At 36.3% G+C, this 12,032-nt stretch overlaps 1 pseudogene; it reads right to left on the reverse strand.

The window, feature by feature from the left end:
• LOC123799701 (Y-box-binding protein 1 pseudogene) overlaps nt 1-11,712 on the reverse strand; it is a 29,057-nt pseudogene extending 17,345 nt beyond the window's left edge.
• Between the last annotated feature and the right edge of the window lie 320 nt (nt 11,713-12,032).

A 12,032-nucleotide genomic window follows, 5' to 3' on the forward strand; every position in this document is an offset into this window, starting at 1 on the left:
TAAGTCTAAAGTCTTTTTCTGTTAATTCCAATATCTGGATCATCTCAGAGTTGACCTCTGTTAAGTATATTTTATCTTGAAAATGTATTGCCTTCTCCTGTTTTATTTATGTCAAGTGTATTTTTATTTTTGTGTCCTGAACTCTGTGAATGTAGTATCATGGAAACTCAGGATTACTTTATATTATTACAGAGTGTTGATATTTTTGTTTTAGTGTGCAGTAGTTTTATTGGACTAGAATTTGTAGTCTTTATCTTTTGGATTGTGATTCAAATCTCATTTTCCCCCTTTAGCATGGCTGTTTGCTACCTGCCCCCCACATGCATGGTCAGAGCTGTCAGAGACTTAGGTAGAATGTATACACAGAATTTAGGACTCCCTTTGCTGTTTATTCCATTTCTGTGATTCCCTCTTTACTTTCCAATGGCTGTGGTTACCCTCATCCTTGACTTCTGGTCCATCAGGTCAGAAAGATCCTGGGTACCAGTGTTTTAGATGCTGTATGTAGCATCCTGACTGCAGCTGGACTCAGAATAAAAGCTAAAAATATAGAAAACTCACACCTTCTGGTCTCTTCTTCTAAATTGTGGCTATCATCCAGAATCTCTCTGCTTTTGTTTACTGTTCAGAGACTTCAAGAAGGGGTGTGTGTGTGTGTGTGTGTGTGTGTTTCCCAGAGCTTATAGCTATTGTCTATAGGAGAGTCAGTCTGTTAGTAGTTTACTCAACCACAGTGGAAACAAAACTTTCATTAGCATAACACAAATACAGCAAATTTTTGTATTGGCTAAGGAAGGTCAATATTTTGCATATATGTGGTTGTAAAATTTCTACATTTATTTTGGTAGATATTTAAATAAATCTGTGTCATTTATAAGTAGTATTTTTTTCAAGTATTTAAGGAAAATCTATAATTTAGGAAGGTACTAATATTATTTAATTAACTTATAAGTGGGAAAATTTAATAAATATCTCACTATATAGCCCCCAAATATTTCATCAAATCACAATCCTTAATGAGAGATCAGAAAAATACATAATATGATTTCAGTGGTAAACATTAGAAGCATTATTATTAAATTCAGGAACATGAAGATTATATACACCTTCTTACTGAACTAATTCAGTTAGACAAGACAAAATTTATAATATCTACCTATTAAAAAAAGAGGAGGGACAACTTTCAAATTTTGTCTGAATATTTTTTAACAATACTCCAAATGAATTAAATAAGAAAGTATTAGGAAAAAAATATAATTTGATAATTTAGCCAATTACTGAATGAATCTACAGAGTACATGATTTTTAATATTATAATAATAGCCAATGAGAAAATATAATAAAGTAATTAATAGTATTATAAGAAATAGAAATCTACATCTTCCCAAGAAATGTGTAACACTTATTAAAACTCTACAAAACTTTACTGGGGGTCATTTAAACTAATTTAAGGAAGGCAAAAATTATAAACATATTATCCATAAAAAAAACCTATAACTTTAATGATATCTCAGTTAAATATTATTTCAGGAAATGGTTTTTTGCTGATTTGCAAACTAATTTTAAAGTTCACCTAGAAACATAAATATGTTAGAAGAGCCTGGGAAGGGACGCCTGGATGGCTCAGTAGGTTGAGCATCTGCCTTCAGCTCAGGACATGATCCCGGGGTCCTGGGATTGAGCCCCACGTTGGGCTCTCTGCTCAGCGGGGAGTCTGCTTCTCCCTATGCCCCTCCCTGCTCATGTTCTCTCTCTCTCTCAAATAAATAAATTAAATGTTTATTATTTTACTTTATTTTTTTAAAGATTTTATTTATTTGAGAGAGAGAGAGAGCACAAGTTGGGGAGGAGAAGCAGACTCCCTGCTGACCAGGAAACCTGATGTGGGGCTCAATCCCAGGACCCTGAGATCATGACCTGAGCCGAAGGGAGACACTTAACCAACTGAGCCACCCAGATGCCCCATAAATAAAATCTTTAAAAAATATAAATAGCTTTCTAAGTAGATGATCAATAGCCTTAAAAAAAGAAGAAGAATAAAAAGAAATTCTGGAAAGAGGGATAATGAGGGAGAGAATGTCTTGTCAAGTTAAAATATAGTACTTAAAACAATTGGGTATTGAAGAGAGAATATACTAAATGATAACTGGAAGAAATTATCAGTTACCAAAATAGACCTAAATATATATGATCATTTAATGCTTAATAAAGTTGGCTTTTTAACACACTGGTAAAATGGATTTGTTTTCTAAATGTTAATGAAACAAATGGCTTGCTTTTTTGAGAGGGAAAAGGAGAGGTAGATTTATAATTCACTGATTATTCTGAAAAAAAAATCCAGATAGATCAGATATTTAACAGATTTTCAGTGTGTGTTATTAATGATTGACTTTTACCTGTGTTACATAGATTTGTAGGAGTTCTGGAAAGATAACACTGACATGAAGAGAATGAGGTATGGGGGCTGCAAATGCTGCCCATCATTTATCCTGCAAATTAGGAAGCCCCATAAGTATATCTCTGTATTTTAAATTATATTCCAGGAGATGTAGGATTTGTTGATCAACATGAATAAGATTCTGGTCACCTATTGTTGGAAAAGGTACCAGCATGGAGGGAAAAATGTTACTGAAAGCTACAGGAATTCACATATACTGGGGGAAGGATTGGAAGAAGAAAGTGATAGCAGGGGCACAGTGCTTAAGATTCAAACTAAAGACTCAATTCTCAGATGACCACATTTATACTTCAGAACCACAGGACTTAGGTTTCTTGTAATTCATTGAGATTTACTGAGTCAAAATATAATTTTTTGTCATGGTATTTTTGTATAGCAAAAGATTGCATTTCCATTTTGAAAAAACAAAATCCATTCACTCTTCTTATTCCCACATTCATTTTTTAAAAGATGTATTTATTCATTTTGAAAGAGAGAGAAAGAGAGAGAGAAAGCAGGGAGATGGGCAGAGGGAGAGAATCTCAAGCAGACTCCATGCTGAGCATGGAGCCAGATGTGGGGCTCAATCTCATAACCCCAAGATCACAACCAGAGCCGAAACTAAGCGCTGGATGCCCAACCAACTGAGCTACCCAGGCACCCCTCCCACATTCATTTTTAATTCATCTCACAACCTCAAAAGTTGAGTTGACCTTCCCCCTTTTTTATATTATTGCACATAACACTTTGTTTTCCATTGTCACTGTCCCCTACTTCAACACGTTTTTCTCTCTGTTCTTTGCCTTTGTCTTTTTTTCTTTTAGTCTTTAAAGAGTGAGTTCACACTTAAGTGATCTCTGCCAGCTCTTGCCATTTTCTTTCCACTGGCTTTGTCCTTAAGTCCCTACCATCTGACTTTCCTCCCCAGCAATTTTCTCCTCACAAGACCTAATTATTAAAGCCAAAAATATGTTGAAAAACAATGCCTCAGCCCTTCTACTAAGCCTTATGGTCACATTCTTCACAGCTATTTACAGTTCATGAATCATCTTATCCTTCTTAACCAACCCCTCTCCCTCTACAACTCTCCCATCAGCGATAATAGCACCCCACCAATTAAACCTTTCTCTCAAATGTCAACGTTCCTGTTTGAAATACTCTGCCAAATTTCATATTTACAAGAGGGAAGTGAGATTTTTCAAGGAAAAGAAATGGCCAAAAAAGAACTTAAGTGTGAGTTAGAAAAGAAGGCCAATAAAGAAATACTTGCTAGTTGAATCCTGACCCCCTATGTCAGCTTCTACTGCCTTGCGTGGGCATAGTGATCTTGCCAGCGTTTTAGAGCCTATGGTCTATCATTCAAGATGACTTTTTTAGAGCTTTGTGTTCTTGTAGCCTGTGTTTAAAAGCTGTTTTTAATCTTTCAAAATATTAGAGTAAGTAGTAACAAATATTGATAAAAATGTCAAATTATACATGTCCATCATCACAACTTCTGGAGATTTTAATACTTCTCGATCTCCATGGCAAAGTGAATGTGTGAGTCCCAGAAAGTGACAGACCAGTTTACAAGTAACATACCAAAGCTGAAATCCACAAAATCTATAGAAATGTGGACTGGGCCAAAGCTCAGTGAAGGCATGAGACAGAGAGCTCAACATTGACTATTTTAAAATTGTATCATGAATGAGCTCTTCCAGTCAATTTCAGAATAGCTAATCAACTCTTGTTAATATATTCATAATTGGGTGAAGTATTCAGAAAAACCCGATGTATATGACCAGCTTATGGATGGACCTCGTGGGCTTCCTTCCAAAAAAGACATCACCAACCTGCTGGACTTGAATCAATTAGAGAAATAAAGGATCCAGCTAGACTATGACTCTGGGCAGAGACACAGATAAAATCTAGGCAGGAACCCAGTGTAGAAGAGAGATCAGATGTAGTGAATGCTCTTGGGTGCCATCAAGATTCTCTCTTTGGGACAGAGGCTTTCATTCTCCCTATCCACTAGGATGTGATTCCTGTTGATGGCTTACAGCTGAGTTCCTCCCCAGGCTTTGCCTCAGGATAAAGGGATATATCTTGTCAAACTTACACCTCTTCCCAGGTAGCCTACATCTAATGGCCTCTGATGTGGGGATACAAGGACCCAGCCTCTTTCCTCACATTGGGAAAACTCAGAAAGGCCAGTCAAGGGCCAGGGTTCACTGTGGAATGGGCTGAGGCTTTTGCTACTGCATCATAGTTGAGGTTCCCTCTGAAATAAATCCTGCTTTCTTCATTTCCTTTTTGTCACCAAGTACACCATTATGGACTGAATGTTTGTGTCCCCACCCAAATTCATATGTTGAAATCCTAATCCCCAGTGTGATGGTATTAGGAGGTGGGGCCTGTGGGAGGTGAGATTAGTTCACAAGGGTAGAGCCATCGTGAATGGGACTAGTGCCCTTATAAAAGAAACTCCAGAAAACAATCTGGAGTCCTTACCCTCTGTTAGAACACAGGGAAAGGATGACTATCTATGAACCAAGAAGTGGGCTCTCTGCAAACATCAAATCTGCTGGCACTGTGATCTTGGGACTTCCCAGCCTGTCTATTGTTCCTAAGCCGCCCAGTCTATGCATCCTACTATAGCAGCCTAAACTAAGACAAACACTCCCTGATAAACTTCCTACATCGTAATCATTCTCACTGTTTGTTCTTGGGGAACCCAAGCTAAGATATTAGGATTGGGTTCCAGTGCTATGGTGGGTAAGAAAAATGTTAGAGATCATCTAATCAGTCTCCTTTTGCAGAATCCAGGTTGCAGTCCAGTCCATGGACAGAGGCTGCTACTAAGGAATCTGGAACTCATCCCCAGAGCACCCATCTCAGAAAGGCTGGAAAGGGGTTATATGAAAAGAATCAATAGGAAAAAGGAGAGCCAGTCAACAATCTTGTTTGCTTCTTGGAGAAATATGTCTTGGAGTTAAACAAAAATTTTTTTTTAAACCCCAAAAAACAAACGAACAAACAAAAAAATAGAAATGAGCTCTAAATGTGAGCTTGCCTCTTGCTAACTGTCAAAAGTGATTGCTGATATTTTCCTCTACAATACAGAGATGTAGAAGCTGATTTTGAGTACTATATGAGGTAGTATTTGTGAAGTGCTTACAGAAAATAAGGAGCACCTCCTTATATGTTTGTAACTATTACCTCATTTAATTCTCAACATAATATGTAAGGTAGCATCTTTTGTCTGCAACAGTGAGTAATTAAGTAGCATAAGAATGATAGAAAGAAAGAAACCAAAATGTATGCAATAGTCAGTAGGTCACAGTTTGGGAGGAAGAAGAGCTCAATGGCCCAGAAGATCAATTAGCTTTAAGGGACAGACAGAACTTGGAACAGAGGTCTCCTGGAGCTCTTACTCTACTTCATTCTCTAGTACTCAATAAATACTTGAGTCTCTTAAAAATTCATCATGTGAGGCAAAAAAGAAAAATTCTCATAGGCGAATGTTTGAAAGAAAATGGTTTAATAGAAATAAAATAAAAGCCATAAAATCATTTCAATCATTAGGGATGGGGAACTTCTAGAACTATGTTCTTATAAGTTCTCTACCTCCATAAGGTAGCAACCTCTGTCCATGGACTGGACTTCAACCTGGATTCTGCAAAAGGAGACTGATTAGATGATCTCTAACATTTTTCTTACCCACCATAGCACTGTAACCCAATCCTGATATCTTAGCTTGTGTTCCCCAAGAACAAACAGTGAGAATTTCATACTTAAGACAAAGCTATTAGTCACTATACCCATACTTTGAAAAAAAAAAAAAAGTGATACTGTGTGGGAAGTGTTTTTTTTTTCCTAATAGAATACTCCCTTTGCATGAGTGATCATTAACAGAAAGAGACATGGAGGCTCTTATCAATTTTTATTTGCACAGTAATTGAGAAGGAGGGAATTCAGTTTTTTTTTCAGTTTTTTATGAAAGGTGCCCTACTTGGTAATTAATTGACAGTGCATTTCATGATTGTTCTATATAAGTGGTGTAAGAGATAATCTGTTCCCTTTTTTGGATTATACCTTGATGGCTACTTATTCTGGGGAACAAAAACCTTTTCACATTTTCATCCTAATAACATTAGAAACAACTGGGACATACTGGACGTTAATTCAGTCACCTCATTCTTCCAATCCTGTGTTCCTCTAGCAAATTAACTTTGGTTTTATTGTTGGAGAAGGAGGGGCATAATAATAGAAGGCGACATCAGTAATGTGACTGGCTGATCATCCAGACAGTGCCTTCTGGCCGCACTTTTGTGATATGACATCAGTGTTGCACCTCGCCTTCAGTTTCATGGGCTTTGTAGCGTTTGTTAGTATCCCTAAGATAATCTCAGACAGGGAAATGGATTTATATTCGTCAAAATACCAAGAGAACAAAACGTGCATGTATTGATTTCCACTGGAAAAAAAAAAAAAAGAATAGAATGTTCAAATGAGCCTTATCCTTTTATTCACTTTCTGGAAGCTGCATCTGATAATAATTAGAAAGTTGTTTTTAATTAAAGTAAGGCAGTGAAGTGGGATACTTTCTATAGATTTTTGACATTAGATTTTAATAGTCTGTTGCATCCATCTCCACAGTCAGTACATATGCTAAGCAGACCACAAACTAATGAGCATTGTCCATAGGACCTCCACCATGAGAAACTGAAGAATAAACTACCAGCTTCTCTTTCTGACTCTGGCATTTCTGTTTCTAATCAACCATCTACCTTCAGTGGCTATCCTTTTCCTTTTAATTTATTAATAACATTGTCTTAGTCACAGTTTTAAACATGCTAATGTAGTCATATTTTGATAGAAACTGCACCCTCATTTCTTGATTAGGACCGCCTATTTCTAAGAAATAATTACTTAGGTGGGTGTTTTTCCATATGGCTGAGTTCATCCATTTACATATTGATTTTCTGCAATCTATTCTCAAAAGTTTAACAGATTTTTAAGTTCTGAAGAAAACTGGTGCTTGTGATCCTAGACTTCCCAGCCCGTCATTGTTCATAAGCCAACCCGTCTATGGTTTTATATTACTCTCTAGAATGTGACTGAAGAGTTAATCCTTTTATCTATTCCTCCTTTGTGGTTTATAGTCTATACTATCTTATAGTAATTTTAAAACCATTTATATATTCAGTATTTTAAATATATCATCTTTTAACATGGTCCAAAACCCCCAAAAAGGTGATGGGTATTGAGGGCACGTGTTGTGATGAGCACTGGGTGTTATACACAACTAATGAATCGTTGAACACTACATCAGAAACTAATGATGTACTATATGTTGGCTAACTGAACATAGTAACTTTCTTAAAAAGATCAAAATATAAAGAGAAATATCTTTTGTTCACCTTGGTTCTCCACTTTTCCTACTACTTCCATTCTACAAACACTAGTTAATCTCTCCTGTATCTTTCCACAGTTGTTGGATACAAATAAATGTAAATATATATTTGCTTAGTTTCTCTTACTACACAAATGCTAGATTACTGCATCCACTGCTCTTTCCTTCTTTAAAATTTAGCAAGACGCTTTGGAAAGCTTTTCAAATTCACGCACAGAGAACTACTCATAATTTTTTCCAGCCATATAGTATTCTAGTGTATTAATGTATCATAATTTGTTTAATCAGTTCTTTATTAATTAATATTTAGTCTTTTCTATTCTTTAACAGCAACATGACAGTGAATAACATGAACATATGTCATTTCCTCTTTGCATAACTGGTATTAGACTTGCTATGCCAAAGGACATGTACCAGTGTATTTTTAGAGATATTACCAAATTTCCCTCCATATGGTTTGTACCATTTTATACTCCCACCAGTAATTTATGAAAGTATGTTTCCAGAGCATCTTACCAACTTCTGATTTTTGCCAATTTCTTATGAGAAAGTGGCATCTGATTGGAATTTTAATTTACCTTTCTCTGTAAGATTAGGAGTAGAATTACATTTATTCGTTGAGCAGCTCTTTATTGGGTCTTTACTAAGTGCCAGCCTTATTCTAAGTAGTGGGAATATAAAAGTGTACTGAACAGAAAAAAATCATATAGGTATGTGATTATACAACATATAGTATATTGGATGGTGATAATGATGAAGAAATATAAGTAGAATAAGGTGAAGGGGGAATGAGAGTTAATATAAGATTTCATTGGTAGAATTACATCTGGGCAAAAACTTGAAGAAGAAGAGGGGGTGGCCTAATCAGATATCTGGGGAAAATGAGTTCCAGGTAGAAGAAACAACCAGAGCTAAGTTCTCAAGCAGGGAGAATATGTAGCATCGTGGAGGAATACGAAGGAGTTCAGTGTTACTGGAGCAGAAATGGAGAGGGGAAGAGTGGGTGAAGTTGTCAGAGAGATAATGAAAAGCCACAGTGCACAGGGCTTTGTAGACAAGTTAAAGGATTTTGGCTTTCATTCTGGAAGAAATGGAAAGCTGTTGAGAAATTTGAGCAAAAGAAAGACATGAATTTGAACTGACACATATTTTAAAAGGATTCCTCTAATTGCTATTAGAATTGACCATCCAGAGCAATGATGGAAACAGAAAGGCCAGTTAGAGGACTAGTGCAGGAATCCTATAGACATGATGGCAGCTTGGCCCAGCCTGGTAGTGGTAGACCTGGGCTGTCAGCTTCTGGGTATATTTTGATGATATAGCAAAGAAGACTTCCTGAAGTTTTGGATATGCAGTGTAAGGGAAATAAAGGCGTAAATTACTCTTCCAAGTTTTCTGGCCTGAGCAAGTGGAAGGATGGAATTGCTATTACCTGGATTAATTTTTAGACCTATTTGTATTTCCTTTTTTTTTTTTAACTGAACTCTCTGTTCATATTCTTTGCTTCTTTTTCTATTGTGAGTCTGATCTTTTTCTTAAAGCTTTCAAGATTATCTGTCAAAAAATTACCCGTTCATAGGTAATATGAATTCAAAATATACCAGTTTATTTTTTTTTGCTTATGTTATTTTTTTAAAAGATTTTATTTATTTATTTGCCAGAGAGACAGCCAGTGAGAGAGGGAACACAAGCAGGGGGAGTGGGAGAGGAAGAAACAGGCTCCCAGCAGAGGAGCCTGATGTGGGGCTCGATCCCAGGACTCTGGGATCACGCCCTGAGCCGAAGGCAGGCGCTTAACGACTGAGCCACCCAGGCGCCCCTGCTTATGTTATTTTTTTATGTATTTTGCTTTTCTTTTGTTTATTTAAAGGCATGAAGATGTCCTTTTTAAAGTTACTTGAATGTATCCATTTTAATGGCTCCTGAATTTTTAGTCAAAATGAGAAATGCTATTCTTGCTCCAAGGTTAGGAATAATGCATTATTTTATGGTTTTAGTTTTATACATTTGCATCTTTAATCCCTTAGAAATTGATTCTGGTGAAGGATGGAAGGTATGAATCTGACTATGTCTAGATGACTGTCCAGTTGTCCTAAGACCATTTATTGAATTAACTGTTTTTTCTTCACTGATTATATATGCTGCCCTTCATAGGTCAGATTCCTAAATGCACTTGGGTCCAATTGTGGCATTTCTATTTTGTTCCTTTGGTTTTCATCTCTGTTCATGAGACATGACCATAAAGTCTTATTTATTTAGACTTTGTAATCATTTTAATAAATGGTATGACTAAGCCCATCTCTCTGATCTTCATTTTCATAGTTTCCTGTCTATTTCTGTTATTTTCCCTCTGAGCTTTAGAAGCACCTTGATTATTTTCAAAAAAGAAAAGAAAGTGCTGTTCTCTTATTTAAATCATGTTAGAACTATACATTAACTCAGAGAAAATTGGCATCTTTATATTTTAAGACTTTCTATCAGAACATAATCTGTATTTGCATTTGTTTCTGCTTTTTTTCTTTTTAATGGGAGATGTTAAACATTTCTCCATATGAATCTTGTGCTTTTCTTGTTAAGCATATCACCTTTTTTTTTTTTAAAATCAGTCTGTTCCTATTAAAAATGAGAGCATTTTTCTTTTACCATAAATCATCAAAGTGGTTTCTGCTTTATATATTGAATGGTATTGATTATATTGATTTTATACCCTGTTGATTGCATTTTAATGCAGTTTGTGTGGTTTTTCAATGGGTTCTATGGTAGGCTTCAGTATCAGATAATTTCTAATGCAATGAGTGATAGTTTAAACTCCTTCTTCCTAATTTCCACCTAATTTTTTAGCTAATATTTTCAGTAAAATTTAAAAAAGTATAGTTGTGAAAATGAGCAGACCCTGTGATCTCACCCTCATGTTCCCATGTTATAGAAACCTATAAATTAGATGAGACACCATGCACTTCCATAGCATTGAGGAACATTCCCTCAGAAAGTTCATCACAATAATGATTATCTGTTCACTCTGTATATTTCCTTCTATACTGTGAGTTTTTTTAAAGCTATATTTTATCTACATTTTATTATTATATCCCCAGGCACATAGTACTCCCTATAAATAAATGTTAAATGAATGATGAGACAGCTTAACAAAGATTATATATCTCTGCTTAAAGAACTTATGTAACAATATTTAAACATCTTTTTGTCTCTACATGTAAGTGCTTCTTCATTTGAGATGGTGTGCTATAGTACACAGAGCAAAGGGCTCAGAGCCCAGCACATTTCACTGCTTTCCCTTCTGGTTCTGTGATTTGGGGGATAAGTCTTAATCTTTCCAATACTCAATGCATGAAATGCAAATAATGTATCATCAAAGAATTCCTCTGAAGAACAAATGAAGATGTTGTGTCCAAAATGAAGATCAGATTCTTTTTTTTTTTTAAGATTTACTTATTTATTTGAGGGGGGATGCACAGGGAGAGGGGAAGAGAATCTTAAGCAGACTCCATGCTGAGCCCAGAGCCCAATGTGGGGCTTGATCTCATGACCTGAGATCAGGGTCTGAGCTGAAAGCAAGAGTGGGATCCTTAACCAACTGTGCCACCCAGGCACCCTGCTGTGGTAAAATTCTAAAGCCTCATGTTCTCTTCAAACAGGGTTTCTGCAGGGCAATATTGATTCCACGTGATGGTACTTTTGTTCTATTTCCCCACAGGTATGAATTGCTGGCATTTTGTCAGTGTTGAAGTAAACTCACCCCCTGTATCTCACCCTTTTCTGTGGGAATAGCTTTCCTTCCTCCTCGTCTGGGTACGCAGTTTGAAATTCTCTTCTGATGAATCACTTCGTACCTATCTGACTCGAACTTCTCTATACTCTCCATGCCTCCTATTTATTGAGGACAGTGTTAATAATAAATCTCTCCTCAAAAAGAAGAGAACTATTTCACTGTGATTCCTGAACATGGCCCTTTGGAGTTCAAAAGGGAATCTCAAGACAATGCAGCCCTCCTATCCCCCCTTTCGTTGGGGAAAAGATGGGCGGTTAATATGTAGAAGACAGTGGCTTGACTTGCAGCCAATACTCTCAGTGATCAGATACTTCCATTTTCTGAGGCAATTCTTTTTCATTTAAATGAAGACTAAAACAGAAATAAGGAAAAGCCATGCTCATGAAATCATATTACAAACGGGGAGACATCTC

Source organism: Ursus americanus, chromosome 7, assembly GCF_024610735.1.
Source record: "Ursus americanus isolate L20-20 chromosome 7, mUrsAme1.1.p, whole genome shotgun sequence".
Classification (NCBI taxonomy): Eukaryota; Metazoa; Chordata; class Mammalia; order Carnivora; family Ursidae; genus Ursus; species Ursus americanus.